We start from the raw sequence: 19,068 nt of genomic DNA on the forward strand, positions 1-19,068 counted from the left end.
ACCACCAGATTTTACCTTCTATTTTAAAAAGTTTACAATTTTAAATACTTTTGGTCCTACTAATAGACAGACTTTTGGTGGTACAGCCATTTTAATCAGAAATGATGTGATTCATAGTCTCATCAATGTGAACAGTAATTTACAGGTAACAGCAGTGCGTTTGACCCTGCAGAGAACCCTTACAGTATGTTCCATATACATTCCACCTAATCTTACTGGAACACACAAGGACCTGGATGGCCTAGTAGCCAAACTTCCTTCACCATATATACTCATGGGAGACTTTAATAGTCACAACACTCTATGGGGAAATACCCATTGTGACACCAAGGGAAAGAGGATAGAAGAATTCCTAGACAATCAAGCCTTATGTCTTCTAAATGATGGATCTAGCACTTACCTACATCCAGGGCACAGAACATACTCTGCAATTGACCTAACAATTTGCGAACCTGAATTATTTTTAGACCTTTCATGGAAAGTATGGCATGACCAATATGGTAGTGACCACTTTCCATTAATATTAGCCCTAAAAGGAAGGGAAGAAGATCTAAGAATACCAAGATGGCAGTTTAAAAAAGTTAACTGGTATAATTTTCAAATGCTTTGCTATGAAAGTTTTAATGAAGCCTCTGAAGATGATCCAGATGTTATTAAACACTTCAAGCACACTCATCTCCATAGCAAATGATACCATTCCAAAAACATTATCAAACACAAAATGCAAACGGATGCCATGGTTTGATGTTAAATGCAAGACAGCTATAAAAGAATGGAAGAAAGCTGAAAGATTATTCTTCAGAAGGCTAACAAATGAAAATCTTGTTAAGGTTAAAATAAGTAGAGCACAAGCTCGAAGAATAATAAATGAAGCTAAAAGGAAAAGTTGGAGACAATTTGTATCTGGTCTGACATAAAGTACCTCAACAAAAAAGGTCTGGAATCTGATTCGAAGGCTGAAGGACAGGAATGATGGAGCTCAAATTTAGCACATCCAATATCAATACTCTATTCTAACTTCAAAACAAGAGATTGCAAATACCCTAGCAGAAACTTTTGAAAAGAACTCCTCCATTGAAAATTGCCTTAATGCCTTCCAAGTTTTCCTAGCACAGGACGAAAAGAAAGGTATCAATTCTTCATCTAATAATAAGGAAACCTATAAATCAGCTGTTCTCAATGGAAGAATTGACACAAGCTATAAACAGAGCACATGATACGGCAGTTGGACCAGATGATATTCGCTATCATTTAAAAAAAAAATTTGCCTCGCATTATTCTGTCTCTACTGTTAAAACCTTTTAACTCTATTTGGATATCAGGGAATATTCCACTCTCTTGGAAAGAAGCGATAATCATTCCCATCCCAAAAGCAGGAAAAGGTCATAATGACCCCAACAACTACCGCCCAATAGCCCTGACAAGTTGCTTATGCAAAACCATGGAGAGACTGGTTAATGAACGTCTAGTATGGATCCTGGAATCGCAACATCTCATAAGTAAAGTTCACTGTAGCTTCAGAAAAGGAAGAAGCACTGTAGATCACCACATCAGCCTTAAGCTACGTACGAGATGCTTTCATCAGAAAAGAACATGCAGTCTTTTTTGACTTTGTGAAAGCTTGTGACACCACTTGGAAGTTCACTATTTTAAAGGATATATATCAACTTGGCTTTAGAGGACACACCCATTTTTATTGCTAATTTTTTATCAAACGAGATAAAACAAGAGCTAGAAGTACCACAAGGAAGCATTTTATCAGTTACCCTTTTTAGTATCAAAATCAATGGCATTACAAAAGACATCAGGTCGGATATCCATTGCAGACTTTATGTGGATGATTGGTATTTGCTACAGAGGCAAATCCACGAGTAACATTGAACAGAAAATCCAGCTGACAATTAACAGAATGCAGTCCTGGTCAGTATCAAATGGTTAAGTTTTCAAAGACTAAAACTGTATGCATTTTTGCCAGCTACGCTCTCTCCATCTTGACCCATAAAGATTCTAAAAGATAAATGTCTTAAAGCCATAAACATTTTAAAGGTACTAGCTAAAACAAAATGGGGTGCAGAATGTTCAGTTCTTTTAAATCTCTACAGAACACAAATTCGATCATGCCTGGATTATGGAAGTATAGTGTATGGATCAGCCAAGAAATCGTATATCTGACTCCTGGACACAGTACATCATCAAGGCATACGTCTGGCATTAGGGGCCTTTAGAATGTCACCAACTCAAAGTTTGTATGTAGAAGCAAATGAACTTTCTCTGGAGAACAGATGCCTCAAACGAGCCCTACAATATACAACAAAGCCAACAAAGAAATCCCAGCTTACCATCCTGTTTTCTCAACCCCTTCTTCAAGCCTATACAAACAAAAACCAAGACACATCTGACCTTTTGGACTACGGATCAGACCACATTTACAAAATCTCAAAGTTGATCTGAGATACTGGAACAGATACACTTCTGTAAAATCCCCCGCTGGAACTTTAAAAAACCAAAAATAATTTTAGACCTAACAAGAAACAAAAAATCTGAAACTCACCCAAATGATTTTCAACAACAACTCTACATTAGAGAAATTTTTCCATCACATACCCCTATATATACAGATGGATCGAAATCTGATGACCATATATCATCTGCATTTGTGATCAACCACCAAAAAAGGAATATCCATCCCCAATCACAGCTCAATTTTTACAGCTGAGGCAAACGCTATCATCTTAGCACTGGACTTCATAAAGACTATGCAACAGAGAAACTTTCTGATAATTACAGATTCAAAATCATGTCTTCAAGCATTGTCATCGCTAAAAAATGATCACCCAACACTTGTAAAGATTCTATGCAAACTGCTGGATCTGGAGGCCCAGAATTTTAATATCTGTTTCTGCTGGGTACCTGGACACTGTGGAATCCCAGGAAATGAGGAAGCAGACACTGCTGCAAAAGAGGCATTATCAGCGGATCTCAAAAAGTGTCCAATACCTCCCACTGACCTAAAACCCATATAAATTCGTATATTAACAACAAATGGCAAACTGAGTGGGATCAATGCACCATGAGCATATTCCATGAAATCAGCCCTATTGTTGGCAAAAGATGTTTCTCTCTGTTTTCAAATTGCTGGGACTAGATCGTCTACACCCGCTGTCGAATAGGTCACTCCAGGATGACACAAGTTTTTAATATTAGGAGAAGATTCACCAACATGTACCTTCTGCCATAATCCATTATCCTTGAAACATGTTTTATTAGACTTTACTGGTCTTAACCCTGTGAGAAACCTTTTTTATTCAGTAAACACTCTGGAAGAAATTAACAAAGTCAAATCTAATGCAATTTTAGAGTATTTAGGAAAAATAGATTTTAAAAACCTTATAGAGTTCCTTACACATTTCTCGCCATGGAAATAGCCATAGAAGCTGGCATGGCGTTAAAAAAAAACAAACACACACAACTTTGGGGGTATGTTTGGGGTCACTGTTCATTTGGAAGACCCATTTTCAACCAAGCTTTAACTTCCTGGCTGATGTCTTGAAGTTGCTTCAATATATCCACATAATTTTCCTTCCTCATGATGCCATCTATTTTGTGAAGTGCACCAGTTCCTCCTGCAGCAAAGCACCCCCAAAACATGATGCTGCCACCCCCATGCTTCACGGTTGGGATGGTGTTGTTCGGCTTGCAAGCCTCACCCTTTTTCCTCCAAACATAATGATGGTCATTATGGCCAATCAGTTCAATTTTTGTTTCATTAGACCAGAGGACATTTCTCCAGAAAGTAAGATCTTTGTCCCCATGTGCACTTGCAAACTGTAGTCGGGCGCTTTTATGGCAGTTTTGGAGCAGTGGCTTCTTCCTTTCTGAGCAGCCTTTCAGGTTATTTATGATATACGACTCGTTTTTCTGTGGATAAAGATACTAGTCTACCTGTTTCCTCCAGCATCTTCACAAGGTCTTTTGCTGTTGTTCTGGGATTGATTTGCACTTTTCGTACATAACTACGTTCATCTCTAGGGGACAGAATGCGTCTCCTTCCTGAGCGGTATGATGGCTGCGTGGTCCCGTGGTGTTTATACTTGCATACTATTGTTTGTACAGATGAATGTGGAATCTTCAGGCATTTGGAAATTGCTCCCAATGCTGAATCAGACTTGTGTAGGTCCACAATTGTTTTTCTGAGGTCTTGGCTGATTTCTTTTGATTTTCCCATGATGTCAAGCATAGAGGCACCGAGTTTGAAGGTAGACCTTAAAATATATCCACAGGTACACCTCCAGTTCAGTACACCTCCAATCAGAGGCTAAATGTCTAAAGACTTGACATCATTTTTTGGAATTTTCCAAGCTGCTTTAAGGCACAGTTAACGTAGTGTATGTAAACTTCTGTCCCACTGGAATTGTGATATAGTCAATTAAAAGTGAAACAATCTGTCTTTAAACAATTGTTGGAAAAATTACTTGTATCATGCACAAAGTAGATGTCCTATACGACTTGCCAAATCTATCTGTTGAGTAGTTAAATTAGTTTTAATGACTTTAACCCAAGTATATGTAAACTTCTGACTTCAACTATGTGTGTGTGTATATATATATATATATATATATATATATATATATATATATATATATATATATATATATATATATAAATATACACACACAGTTGTGCTCAAAAGTTTGCATACCCTGGCAGAAATTGTGACATTTTGGCATTGATTTTGAAAATATGACTGATCATGCAAAAAAAACTGTCTTTTATTTAAGGATAGTGATCATATGAAGCCATTTATTATCACATAGTTGTTTGGCTCCTTTTAAAATCATAATGCTAACAGAAATCTCCCAAATGGCCCTGATCAAAAGTTTACATACCCTTGAATGTTTTGCCTTATTACAGACACACAAGGTGACACACACAGGTTTAAATGGCAATTGAAGGTTAATTTCCCACACCTGTGGCTTTTTAAATTGCAATTAGTGTCTGTGTATGTGTAGTCAATGAGTTTGTTAGCTCTCATGTGGATGCACTGAGCAGGCTAGATACTGAGCCATGGGGAGCAGAAAAGAACTGTCAAAAGACCTGCATAACAAGGTAATGTAACTTTATAAAGATGGAAAAGGATATAAAAATAAATCCAAAAGCCTTGAAAATTCCAGTCAGTACTGTTCAATCACTTAAGAAGTGGAAAATTCGGGGATCTCTTGATGCCAAGCCAAGGTCAGATAGACCGAGAAAGATTTCAGCCACAATTGCAGAAGAATTGTTCGGGATACAAAGAAAAACCTACAGGTAACCTCAGAAGAAATACAGGCTGCTCTGGAAAAAGACGGTGTGGTTGTTTCAAGGAGCACAATACTTGCTGACCCCTCTCCAAACATAGCGCTTATGGTTGTGACCATAAAGCTCTATTTTGGTCTCGTCACTCCAAATTACAGTGTGCCAGAAGCTGTGAGGCGTGTCAAGGTGTTAACTGGGATTTTTTTGTGGCATTGGCTTCTTTCTGGCAACTCAACCATGCAGCTCATTTTTGTTCAAGTATCGTCGTATTGTGCTCCTTGAAACAACCACACCATCTTTTTCCAGAGCAGCCTATATTTCTCCTGAGATTACCTGTGGATTTGTCTTTGTATCCTGAACAATTCTTCTGGCAGTTGTGGCTGAAATCTTTCTTGGTCTACCTGACCTTGGCTTGGTATCAAGAGATCCCCGAATTTTCCACTTAAGTGATTGAACAGTACTGACTGGCATTTTCAAGGATTTGGATATCTTTTTATATCCTTTTCCATCTTTATAAAGTTCCATTACCTTGTTACGCAGGTCATTTGACAGTTCTTTTCTGCTCCCCATGGCTCAGTATCTAGCTTGCTCAGTGCATCCATGTGAGAGCTAACAAACTCGACTATTTATTCACAGACACTAATTGCAATTTTAAAATCTACAGGTGTGGGAAATTAACCTTTAATTGCCATTTAAACCTGTGTGTGTCACCTTATGTGTCTGTAACAAGGCCAAACATTCAAGGGTATGTAAACTTTTGATCAGGGCCATTTGGGTGATTTCTGTTACCATTATGATTTAAAAAGGAGCCAAAAAACTGTGAGATAATAAATGGCTTCATATGATCACTATCCTTAAAATTATTATTATTATTATTATTATTATTATTATTATTTTTTTTTAAAGCATGATCAGTTATATTTTCAAAATCAATGCAAAAATTTCACAGTTTCTACCAGGGTTTGCAAACTTTTGAGCACAACTGTATATGTAATAAAGAAGCCCGAAATACACATGGGACTCTTATTTTGAAATGCCTGCACTCCCAGTTGTGAGCTCACTGACGGATGATTCGCTGAGAAAGTGAATCTGATTCAAACTGCTAACCTGAGCTCCTGAGTCCAAACCTTCAGTTGGGTGATTCATAAAAAAAAAAAGACCTGGTTCAAAAGAGTCATTTGTTCACGACTCTCTCGTGCTGGGTTTGTTGCGTGCAGTGCAGCAAGCTCGTCATCACAACAGAACGGGTGAAAAGCGGCGCGAGACACACTGGCGCTCTAAAGATGTATTCGATAACTCACAAGATGATATCTGACGAAACTGCATATGAACGCACAACCCGACTGTCGATTTTAAACTGTCACAATCAATTATTTTTAGTGGCATTCTGGAGCCCTGCTTGTGGTTAGACAGTGGTTCTTAACAGGTTTTGTTTCAGGACCCAAATTTTACATTGGAGATCAAGTGGTGACTCAAAAGGGTACCAAAATTGTTTATTCTAAACAAAACAAAAAAAGTAAAAAAACAAACATTGAAATGTTTATTTTTTATTTATTTTGTTATTACGATTAGACCCATTGTGGTCTACCCAAACCACATTTATTCTCTTTGCTAGTGAACTCCTAAAGGAATGTTCCAGGTTCAATACAAGTTAAGCTCAGTCGAAAGCATTTGTGGCATAATATTCATTACCACAAAAAATAATTTTGATGCCTCCCTCCCTAAAAAAAAAAAAAAAAAGAAAAAAGAAAAAAAAAAGGTGCAAAAATCGAGGTTACGGAGAGACACTTACAATGAAAGTGAATGGCCAGTTTTTGGAGGGTTTAAACAGAGAAATGTGAAGCTTATAATTTGATAAAAGCACTTGCATTAATTCTTCTGTTAAAACTTGTGTATTATTTGAGCTGTAAAATTGTTTAAATTGTCATTTATACTCATTTTAGGGTTTGTTGATGTTACATTGTCATGGCAACAAAGTTGTAAAATTGGCTATAACTTTACACAAAGGTTTGTAAGTGATTTTATCACACTAAAATCATTTTTACATGCATATCCTTTGTCTTGTGGCTAAACTTTTGAAGAAGTAAGTAATTTAATGTTCAAAAACTGGCTCCCCATTCACTTTCATTGCAAGTACCTCACTCGAACCAAGATTTTTGCTTCTTTTAAAGACAAGGAGGGACGAGTCAAATTTGTGGTAATCAGTATTATGCCACAAATGCTGTCAATTGAGCTTATCTGGTATTGAACCCGGAATATTCCTTTAATGCAGTATTACCAGACTGTATTAAATACAGTCTGGTTTCTTTATCTTGTGTAGATTTGTTCATGGTTTGAGGATGAGGAGGTCACACAACCTGTCCATGTTGATAGTCGGTGCTTAATTTGACTACAGCTGTGATTAATTTTCACCAAAAAAAAAACATAGTTTGAATGGACTTTAAAGCCTTTAAAGTCAACAACAAAAGAAATGGGAATCGTCTTTCACCTTGCTATTGAAAGTTGATAAGCGTATTTATTTTTCTCTCCTAACCATGCAATTATACTTATTATATGGTTGGTTTCATTTTATTATTTGAATTTACCCACCACAGCTGAGAGAACATCTGTGCTAGGGCACCTGTGTGAACTTGAGGGTAACTTACTTTATACATCTACTAAAAAGTGATCCTGGGGATCAGTTAGTCAAAAGTAATCACAAAAAATGAAGTTAACTGAGAAAAGATCTAGCATCATTTGTTTGCAGATACCACTTGGTTTGCCATTTTGTATCTACTATAATTCTAAAATTCATACATTTTTAAATACAACAACCTCTTGTTATTCCAAACTTGTATGATTGTCTTATGTGGAAGACAAAAGGACAAATTTTAATGAATATCATGACCTGTGTTTTCAATACAATGGCAGTTGATAAAGACTCCCTTTAAAGCTTTAAAAAAGGACCCAAATGTTTCATTAAAAGTAGTCAGTTACTAGTGAATCATATTTTAAGTCTTTTGATGTGAATTTTATATAATTTGTTTTTATTTTTTTTTAATTTTTTTTTTAGGCATCCGTTGCCGGTGAACTTCTATTTGGATGAACTGCTCCTTTTAAGCAACATAGTCTCATAGAAAAAAAAAAAACATTACTGTAAAATTTTTGCAAACTGAGCCATGTTCTGCATTCCACTGTAGTTTCCTTGTGAAATGAACACTAGAGGCGCTACAACAACTGTATATTCACTTTCACTTTTACAGTGGCTGATTATGACTTTATAAACACTTATTTTTCGCTCAAACTCAAACACTTATGTTATGATATCAAAACACTTATTCTTAACGCATCAATTGAGAAACGATACATTTGAACGCTTGTATTACAGACACATCTATGTTTCCACATTTATTCCAACGTGATTAGCGTAGTAGTTCACCTGATAGTGTGTTGGACTTGAGACTCGGACACTGAGCCTTGAGCCCGGCCAGGGAGGTTCGACGCGAAAGTGAAAGTAAAACGAAAGTGTCATAGAAGTGACACAAAATTATGTGGTTGCTTCCGAAAATGTGCTTGTTCACCTCTCATTTATCTTTTAGGACATTATTGGTTAAGTTTAGGTTAAAGTTTTAGGTTAGGGAGGTACGTTTTACTCAAAACATCCATCTAAAATTCACGTTTACAAATTACAACATAATTTCAGTCACTTATGGAGCATTTCACTGGGAATCTTCAGCGAGACGTGTAATACAGCGTGCATTTTGGTTTGCCAAAATGTTGCCATGGTCACATAAATTTCATGAGATCAGGCAGCCTTTAAAGGGTTAGTTCACTCAAAAATGAAAATTCTCTCATTTACTCACCCTCATGATATTCCAGGTGTGTATTACTTTCTTTATTCATCAGAACACATTTGAAGAAAAATAGAAAAATACTCGGCTCAGTAGGTTCTTAAACTGCAAGTGGATGGTGATCGGACTTTTGAAGCTCCAAAAATCACAGTCAGCATAAACTTCATCCATAGGATACCAGAGGTTAAATTAACCCTTTCGCACATACAATCAAACTGGTGTGATTGCACCAGGCTGGGCTCAGATGCGTACAATCAAACTGGTGCGATCTGCATTCGTGCTGCTGTTTAAAGGGCAAAAGAGGGACTTAAGCGGTTGTTGTAATAAACCAGCTGCTCATAGTCTTTTCAACATCCCAATATATTTTTTATGTTACAAACTTCCATCGGAGCGCACTGTTTTGATGCAGCACTGCGGCCGTGTTTTCTGACATCAAACAAAGAATATACAAACTAGTCAGTCTACTTGAAACTTCTTCCATTCCGTTCGTCACAATTTACGGGGCTGGGAGAGTGGAAGTGCTAGGTTTTTAGAACCTTCTCTGCCCCTCCTTTTGTATGCTTATGTGACTAGACGAACTCCGAATCCCATCTTGCATTGCAACGAAAATGTGGTGCGCATAGCCAGCAAGTGCATTTGCAATCGCATCTTATCTATCATAATCAATCATTATAAACATCTAAAAACCACATATGTTTGATAATATATAATCTGAATTACAGTACACCTGCTGTGATTATAATTTGTCCTTCAGTGCATCTGCTGTGAAGTATAAGGCAAGATTTGTTTTAATTACAGCATGCATTAAAGAACTCACGCATGTCAGTCAGTACAAGAAAAGCTCGCGTGCAAAGGTTAATATCTTCTAAAGCAACACAATTGATTTTGGTGTGAAAAATATCAATAAGTACTTTTTAACTATAAACCATAGCTTCGGTCAGCAGCGGTATGCTTGTGACATAATTGTGTTGGCTTGTGAGACATGCGAGTGACACAAGTGGAAGAGCAGCGCTCTTCTGAGTAGGAGGAACGCTGTACAGAAGCTTAGTTGGTTTTGGTTTAGATCTGTATTTGTATCTGTTTGTTTACTCACAGTGGTGCGTTTGTGTGCTTATCCTAGATTTTGTCAACTGACAGAAAAATGTGAGATTACGTCTGTAACATGTCTGGCAAATTCGTTACACGAGAGACCACATGAACGTGAACCGGAAACTCATGCTTTAGTTCTCGCGTGCTGTAGCATGTCTGCATTAGGTGCATGTGGGACTGTTCCCTGACAGAGGTGGCGCTGTTGTGCAAAATGTGTGGCATCATAAATGTATTAAGAAATATATTTTCCGCATCTTAAACTTGTTTAATGAACATTATACAAAACAAAAGTAGAAAGTCTTCGGAGAAATTCTCTTATTATGGTCTTTTGCGTTAAAGGTTTTCAATCGTTTTAATTTGCTATGCATGGAGCTTGCCCTTTGTCCTCAATGTTAATCAATGGAGATCTGGAGAACATCATGCGCATATGCAACGAGCCTTTAATGATGGCCCGAGGGGCTCGTTTGCCTTTGCCCCTGAGCCAATCAAAAGCTTTGATCATGTGTGTATCAGAAAATGGTTTGAGTTCCAGGGCTGAGAAAGAATGTTATAAGTAACATTGCTAACAATGTTCTACATTAGAGAGATACTAAACCGTAATAATGAGCCTTTAAAATATACATTTTACAAGCGCACGCACGAAGCGAGCCACAGTGACACTGGCAAAAGCTGTAATGATCCTGAATGTGTCAAAAACCAGCAAGGAGACTGTCTGAACATTTTGTTAATTTATAGAGAGAAATGCACATTAGGGTTGTGCCAACAGACGACGATCTTGGGGATCGACGATGGTCAGTGATCGGAAATAGCTGATGCCTTTGACGATATCAAGACGTTATTTGACTCATTTTCCCATGTATTAAATTATAATAATAATAATAATAATAATAATAATTATTATTATTATTATTATTATTATTATTAGGCTGTTATCAAATTAATATTACAGATAATTTGCCCGTAGAGAGACAGACACGTGCTTGAAGAAACACTATTATATTATTAAGAACAGATGACAGAAAAGCCGTCTATGCGCATGTATGACGTGCTGATACAGAGGCTTGCAGTCTCGTGGAACACACGCATCTAAAATGATCTCACTTTGTTTCTGTCTTCCGAGAGATAGATAGATATATAATATAATTTTTATTTATTTATTTTATTTATTTATTTATTTTTGCACTCAGACGATACTGTTCTTGCTGCAAATGACCTCAGACATCTCAGCTCAGGAGGTGTTTTGAGTTCAGTTCACTTTATTTCCACAGAGCAGTTTATTGTGACCACAACTCTGCAGCCTATACTGTCTGTGATTAAAAAAAAATAATACAAAAACACGTTCACCTCAAACAATGATTTATATTTCAGTGATTATCATTATAATTATTATTTTTACATTTATAATTGTTTTTATGTCTTCATTTGTGTAAGTAATTTTCCGCCATGATAGACGAATTCTTGCCTGACGGTAAATGGAAAGGTGTGTGTGTGTGTGTGTGTGTGTGTGTGTGTGTGTGTGTGTGTGTGTGTGTGTGTATATATTACACACACACTCTGCCGGTCAAAAGTTTTGAAACACTTACTCATTCTTTATTACAATTATTTTTTTTACATTTAGAATAATAGTAAAGTCATCAAAACTATGGAATAACATAAATGGAACTATAGGAATTATGTTGTGACTAAACAAAATCCAAAATAAAATCCAAAACTGTGTTATATTTTAGCATCTTCAAAGTAGTCACCCTTTGCCTAGATTTTGCAGAAATGTACTTTTGACATTTTCTCAACCAACTTCTTGAGGTATCACACTGGGATGCTTTTTAAACAGTATTGGAGTTCCCATCTATGTTGGGCACTTATTGGCTGCTTTATTATTTGGTCCAAGTCATCAATTTCAAAAACGTTTATTTTATTTTATTACATTTTAGTTTTATAATGAAATTAATATGGTGGCACAATTATATTTTTGTCTACAAAACTAATTTCAAAGATTTAAGCATACGCCTTCGGATCAAAAGATTTTTAAGATCATGAGAAGCATTTCAGTCAAGTGTTTCAAAACTTTTGACTGGTAGTGTGTATATATTCTATCACTTCATTATTTTAATTGCTTTTTCGTTTTGTTTGGAGTGCAATTTGAATTTAGAAATGTATTTGATTTAAGTTTTTAGTTTTTTAAATTAATTACATTTTCAATGCAAAATCACTAAAGCAAGTATATTCACCGATCCCTCAGCCCAGGGGTTGCCGATGTAATTGGATATTGCTATATATATATATTTCGTGAAATTATTCACACACATGATGTATTTTCCCAGATAACGAAATACCCGACTGCTAGAGAATGCACAGTTAAAGTAGGTTCTTTGCCAGAGAGATGTTGACAGCTGTTGTAAAACCATCTTTCAAAAAGTTGAACAACACATTTTAATTGCACTTATTTATTTATTTTTCTAGTTTCATTTGAATTTTTAGTTAAAATAAAGTTTTTAATTTTGAAATCAGGGTGTCTTGCTTTGTGTAGGCTTAACCCTAACCCTGCTTAATGAAAATTACCCCATAGTACCACCTAGCATCCAACCAGCGCTAATACTGAAAACAAGTTAGTCGTTTTTGGTCAAAATCAAAACTTGGTCAACCAAGACTCTTCTCATCCACTAACCTTTGGTCGACTATTGGGGGCAGCCCTAGTAAAATTTCTGTCATGATCTATTTATATCCATCATACTTGTTAGTACTTCTAAATGAAAACTAGAGCAGGGGTCGACAACCTATGGCATGGAGGGGTAATCACTGGAACGCCAGCAACAGCGAGAGGAGTAGACTATTCCAGTTTGCATCTTGATGTAATCCTTCCTTATGATCACACAGCATGCTTTCATGAGCTGAATGGGAGGCTAAACAAAAAGTTAAAATGTGACAAGACTGCAGTACCCAACTGACTCGTGCAGTGCGTGCAAGCCATTCGCGCTTCACTTTCGGTTAATTATGCAAGTTAAAATGTGCCCGCTTTTCTTCGGTCAGGCTGCGTGGATGACAGCCTACATTCCGTGTTTCATTTGTTACTTTTTGTTTTCAGAACAACACGTGATGTAATAAGGGAAACACCACTATTAATACTTGAGATTTCCAACCCAGCTTACAAGTACACCCTCCCTTTTTGTAATTAACATTTTTTTTAATCTTATAATAACAAGAAGCACATACATACACACAACATTTAAACCCCACAACCCCTCCCCAAAAAACAATCCCGTGGTCACACATAAGTAAATATATACATACACATACACACACATACATACATATATATATATATATATATATTATAAATACATACACATATACACACAATAATCATACTCACTCAAAAACTATACTACAATACTCTCTCCACACCCCACCCGAGAGCCCCCCAAAAATTCCAAATACCTGCCCCATTTCCAGATAAACAAATCTAAATCACCCCGTCTTCCCAATGACACCACCTCATAAGCCGCTACCCTCCAACATCTCCGTGCACCACTCCGGATATGGGGGTGCACCAGCTGACCTCCAACCCCTCAAAATTACCTGCCTGGCGATCATCACACAGATCAGAACCCAGTTCTCAATATGGCCATCCCCCACATCGATGACCGCCCCATCGCCCAGAACACAAAGCCTGGGGCAAAACGAAACCCTAGTGCCCACCACGTCGCGCACACAATTCTGAACCTTCGATCAGAATTTCTGGATCTCGACGCACCACCAAAAAACATGGGCCATGTCTCCATCCTCCGATTGGCATCTCCAGCAGGTGGGTGTGTCCTTAAGACCAAGCCTATACAATCTAGAGGGGGTCCAATAAAATCTATGCAAAATTTTGAATTGTATAAGACGCACCCTTGCATCTCTAGATGCAGACTTAATGTTTTTAAGAATCTTAGCCCACACTCCTTCCTCCAATGCCAAGTTGAAATTTTTCTCCCATACTCTCTTGAGAGAAGTTCCCCTCTGTCCCCCAGACTCTGAATTAACAGGGAGTAGTACACTGATGCCTCATGACCTTTTCCAAAAGCCGCAATCACCTCTCCCAAAGCATCTGCCTCCTTGGAGTTGGGGGTGTGCTACTCCCAAAAATAGTACAAAGCAGGTGGCGCAGTTGTAAATACCTATAAAACTGAGGTCTGGGGATCCCAAAATGTTGGACCAAGTTTTCAAACCATCTCAACACTCCACTTTCATATAGGTCACCGAGTGTAGCAACCACCCTCACAATCCACTCTGGCTAGCAGAAAGGGGACTTTCCAATACACAATCCTGGCTTCTGCCATATGCTTGAGGCAACATTTAAATAAGTGTCCAATTTAAACAATCTGGACACTTTAGTCCATACCAAGTGTAAATGCGAAATAACGGGGTGTAACTTTTCTGATTAGTTTGATAGAGATGCTTTATAATGGCGAAAACTGCCTGTTCAATAACAAACCAGGCAGGGGCTCTCTCAGGTGGAAGTGACCAATGAGCCAAATGTCTGAGACTGAACGCATAATAATAAAACAAAATCTTGAGTAGGCCTAGCCCACCTTTGTCTATCGGCCTGTGTAACTTATTAAAATGCAATCTGGGACGTTTACCGTTCCAAATGAAGGACTTCGCTATGCTATCAAATTGCTTGAAATAAGAGAGGGGGACATCTACAGGGAGAGATTGTAGCAGGCAGTTAAATTTTGGAATGCAATTCATTTTAATAACATTAACCTTCCCAATCATCGATAAATGTAATGAAGCCCACCTGCCCACATCGCTCAAAGCTTTTTATTAAAGGGTCAAAATTAACACTAACTAAATCAGACAAATTTGCTGGGAATAAAATCTCCAAATACTTAATGCCCTGTTTGGGCCACTGGAAGGCGCCTGGCTGGAAAGCTGTTACTGGACAGTATGCTGTCAGAGCCAAAGCTTCGGATTTAGACCAACTGACTTTTTGTATCCTGAGAACTTGGAAAAGGAATTAATAATTCTGTGGAGGCAAGGCATAGATCTAGTAGGTTCAGAGACAAATAATAAAATATCATCTGCGTAAAGCAGAAGCTTATGCGCCACACCTCCCGCAACCACCCCTGGAAAATCATCCTCCTTATCGCGGCTGCTAATGGTTCCAGGGCAAGACAGAACAATAATGGGGAAAGAGGGCAACCCTACCGAGTGCCCCTATCCAGAGTAAAATAATCTGAAATTAATCCATTTGTTTGTACCGCTGCTACAGGGTGTCTATAAAGTAACTTAATCCAACCAATAAATGTACTCCCGAACCCATACATTTCCAAAATCTTAAAATAATCCCATTCTACCATATCAAACGCCTTTTCGGCATCAAGTGAGATTGCAGCGACCGGAGACTGACCATTCGCTACTGGCCACGTGATATTGATGAGACGCCTGATGTTATCAGAAGAGCTGCGCCCCGAATAAACCCCACCTGATCTATATGTATAAGAGATGTCATAACCTTACTTAATCGGTTAGCCAAAATTTTTGACAATTTTTACATCTAGTTGGATCAGGAGATTGGACGGTAACTTTTACACTCGCTTGGATCTTTGTCCTTTTTAAGAATCAGACTGATCTGGGCTTGTGTCATGGTTGGAGGAAGCTTTCCATTCTTTAATGATTCAGTATAAACTTCTAACAAAAGTGGAGCCAGTCCTGTAGCATAGGATCTAAAAAATTCTGTGGCAAAACCATCTGGCCCTGGAGCCTTGCCAGTAGGTAGGGACTTAATTACCTCGTCAAGCTCCTCCAAGGTTATCTCAGAATCAAGAGCGTTTTTTTGCTAAGCCTTCAGTTTAGGAAGATCTAATGGTTCCATAAAGTTTCTAATATCTTCATCAGTAGATGAAGACATGGAACTATAAAGATCAAGATGGAACTCTTTAAAAGCATTATTAATATCAATGGCCGAGGTAAAAATTTCACCACCAGCAGATTTCACTGAGGGAATAATAGAAAGAGACTCTCTCTGCTTTATATATCTAGCCAAAAGCTTCCCTGCTTTGTCAAAGTATGACTGTCTTGCCCTGAATAACCAAACCTCCACTTTCTGTGACAAAATAGTATTATATCTCTATTTCAATGGGGTCAATTCTCTGAAGCCATCAGATGACATACGGCGCTTCAGCTCTGCCTCTGCACTTGTAATATTTCCTTCCAACTCCGAGTTCTCGTGCTTTGGATTTTTTGATGAATGAGGCATGATCCGACCCTTAAGAACCGTCTTAATTGCCTCCCAAGCCACGCCCACAGAGGATACCGAGGACCAGTTGGTCTCCATTTAAACACTGATTTCAGTCTTTTAACATTTGTTGGAAATCAGGATTTTGCAAAAGGGATACATTAAGGCACCAACTATATGATTTCTTTTTCTCTGTATGTGGCAACACCTCTAAACTCACCAGGGCGTGATCCAAGACTAAAATGTTTCCAATTAAGCAATCAACAACAGATGAAATGAGGGATTCTATTCTAGAATAAATCTTATGGACTGATGAAAAAAATGTATAGTCTCTACCAGATGGGTTCAAAAGTCTCCAAATATCTGTAAGACCAAGATTTTTACACATCCTGTGAAGCATCAATGTTGCTCTAGGGGGCTTACACACTTTTGCTTCACTATGATCAAGGACTGAATCCATCAAAAGATTAAAGTCTCCTCCCAAAATTGTATCATGAGGGGTGCCAGCGAATTGCAACATCCCTTCAAGATCTACAAAAAAGCCCTGATCATCAGCGTTAGGTGCGTAAATATTAAACAAAATCAGACTTTGCCCCTGAATTTCTGCTAAAACAATAATGACTCTTCCTAATTTATCATTAAACTGTTTGAGACATTTGAATTGTAGATGTCTATCAGTATAATGACTCCCTTGCTCTTACTTGAGCCAACACTAAAGAAAACATGTCCACCCCATATCTTCCCAAATGTTTCAGCTTCCTGCGGGGAAAGATGCGTTTCTTGAAGAAACACTATATCATATTTCTTGCGTTTAAGAAAAGAAATAACCTTCCTTCTTTTTATGGGGTGCCCCAACCCATTCACATTCCATGTGGAGAGAGATAGTAATCTCATTAACATTTGAGATTTTGATATAACAGAAAAAATAAATTGTGTGCCAAAAACAAAATTATGAAGACCAAATTTCAACATTAATGCAACAATAAAACCCTGAACTTTCCCCCCGAACAAAACAAACAGAAAAAAGAAAAACGTGCGCATTAACCCCGCGCATGAAAGCGCCAACCAGCGTCAATCCCTTTAAACTCAGAGTCCATGTACGCCTACGAGAGCCCCCGCGACAACTTTGCCATTAGATTGCTCAATTTTGCCTCACAAATTTGTAAGGCAAAATTACATAACATCAAATATTTTGTAAAACAAACCCCAGCCAATAGGCAGAATATACACAAAGAACGTGTAGATTCACAGAACTGTCTCAAAGATGTGTTCCTTCACACAAATTCCAGCCGATATAAAGCCGTTCATTTTCCTCGGACAGACAAATGAATCTTCAGTGAGCCAACTGATGAGTGCAGCAGATGACGTAATCATTCCAGTGTCCCACGAAAATACTCCACAAATCATACTCCAGCCAACAGGAGGTATAAGCACAAGGAACTGACAGATTCATCTATAAATGTCCCGAAGTAGTGTTATTTAACAAAACAAGCTCCAACCGCTAGGCGGAACCAGCACAAAAGGAAACTGAACACGCATCCCGGTTCCTCGGATGGTCAAGAGTCAATTCACTCGGAGGCCGCATAAAAGTATATCCCATGATTTTTATAGTCCGCCAACTTTATAAAAGACATCCTTTGTGTGGGCATGTAGATATTTTGCGGTCATCCGAAGTGTCTATACTCAATCTGCCGGGGAACTTCATTGTAAATGCGATCTTCCGTCAATGCAAAAGTTTCTTTAAGGAAAAGTGTTAATCCACAAAACAAAACAAACTCCAGCCGCTTGGTGGAGCCAACGCAAAAAGAAACAAAAATGGCACCCAGCTTCCTCTGAAAGCCAGAGTATGTACAGTGAGTCAATCCACTCACAAGAAAAACACCCAATGGTTACTCACCCATTGTTTAAATAAAAGACATTGCCTGATTGGGACATGTAAACTTTGCTGCCATCCTTGGTGTTTATTCTCAGTCTGGCTGGAAACATCAGAGAGTTTCTTGCATTCCTTAAACTGATCGCATTTCTCTCGTCGAGTTCGCAAAGTCCGGGAACAAGAAAATAATGTGATTCTTCCAAGAAAGCTTTCCTTTGCTCCTCGCCTGACGCAACACGAGATCTTTATCGGATGATCTCAAAAATTTGGCCAGAATCGATCGGGGCCTTCCTCCCTCAGCAGATCTGTGAGCTCGATTTCCAGCTTGTGGCCTGTTATGTCGAGCAGACTCGGGAAAAGCTTGTCTAGGAATTTCACCATATCTCTGCCCTCCTCATGCTCAGGAATTCCAACAATTCAAATGTTATTCCTGCGGCTTCAATTCTCAAGATCTTCAAGCTTTTCAAGAACACGTTCCAAATTAACTTTGGTCGCGGGTGGATTAGCGGCTAATTCCCTCTCTGATGACTCCAAATAATCGATTCGTTTCTCAACATCTGTCACTCTTGTGAATAACTCCATCACTGTAATTGATCGACGTATTTCAGCGAGATCCTCCAAGTCTGCAAGTACCTTCGTCAACATCACCGACATGTTGGACAGTTGACGCTGGATTCCTTCTCCCGCCACGCCATCCAAATCGAGTCTCCGATCCACAGGCCTGTCTGGGCTTTCATCTTGAACCCGCAAGTGTCTTTTAATGT

General features: G+C 38.1%; 1 protein-coding gene across 2 annotated transcripts in view; it reads left to right on the plus strand.

Annotated features, from left to right (window-relative positions):
* Positions 1-19,068, plus strand: part of LOC127444950 (WW domain binding protein 1-like) — a 57,596-nt gene that overhangs the window by 19,134 nt on the left and 19,394 nt on the right. The window lies entirely within an intron of this gene.

This window comes from Myxocyprinus asiaticus, chromosome 8 (assembly GCF_019703515.2).
Source record: "Myxocyprinus asiaticus isolate MX2 ecotype Aquarium Trade chromosome 8, UBuf_Myxa_2, whole genome shotgun sequence".
NCBI classification, from domain to species: Eukaryota; Metazoa; Chordata; class Actinopteri; order Cypriniformes; family Catostomidae; genus Myxocyprinus; species Myxocyprinus asiaticus.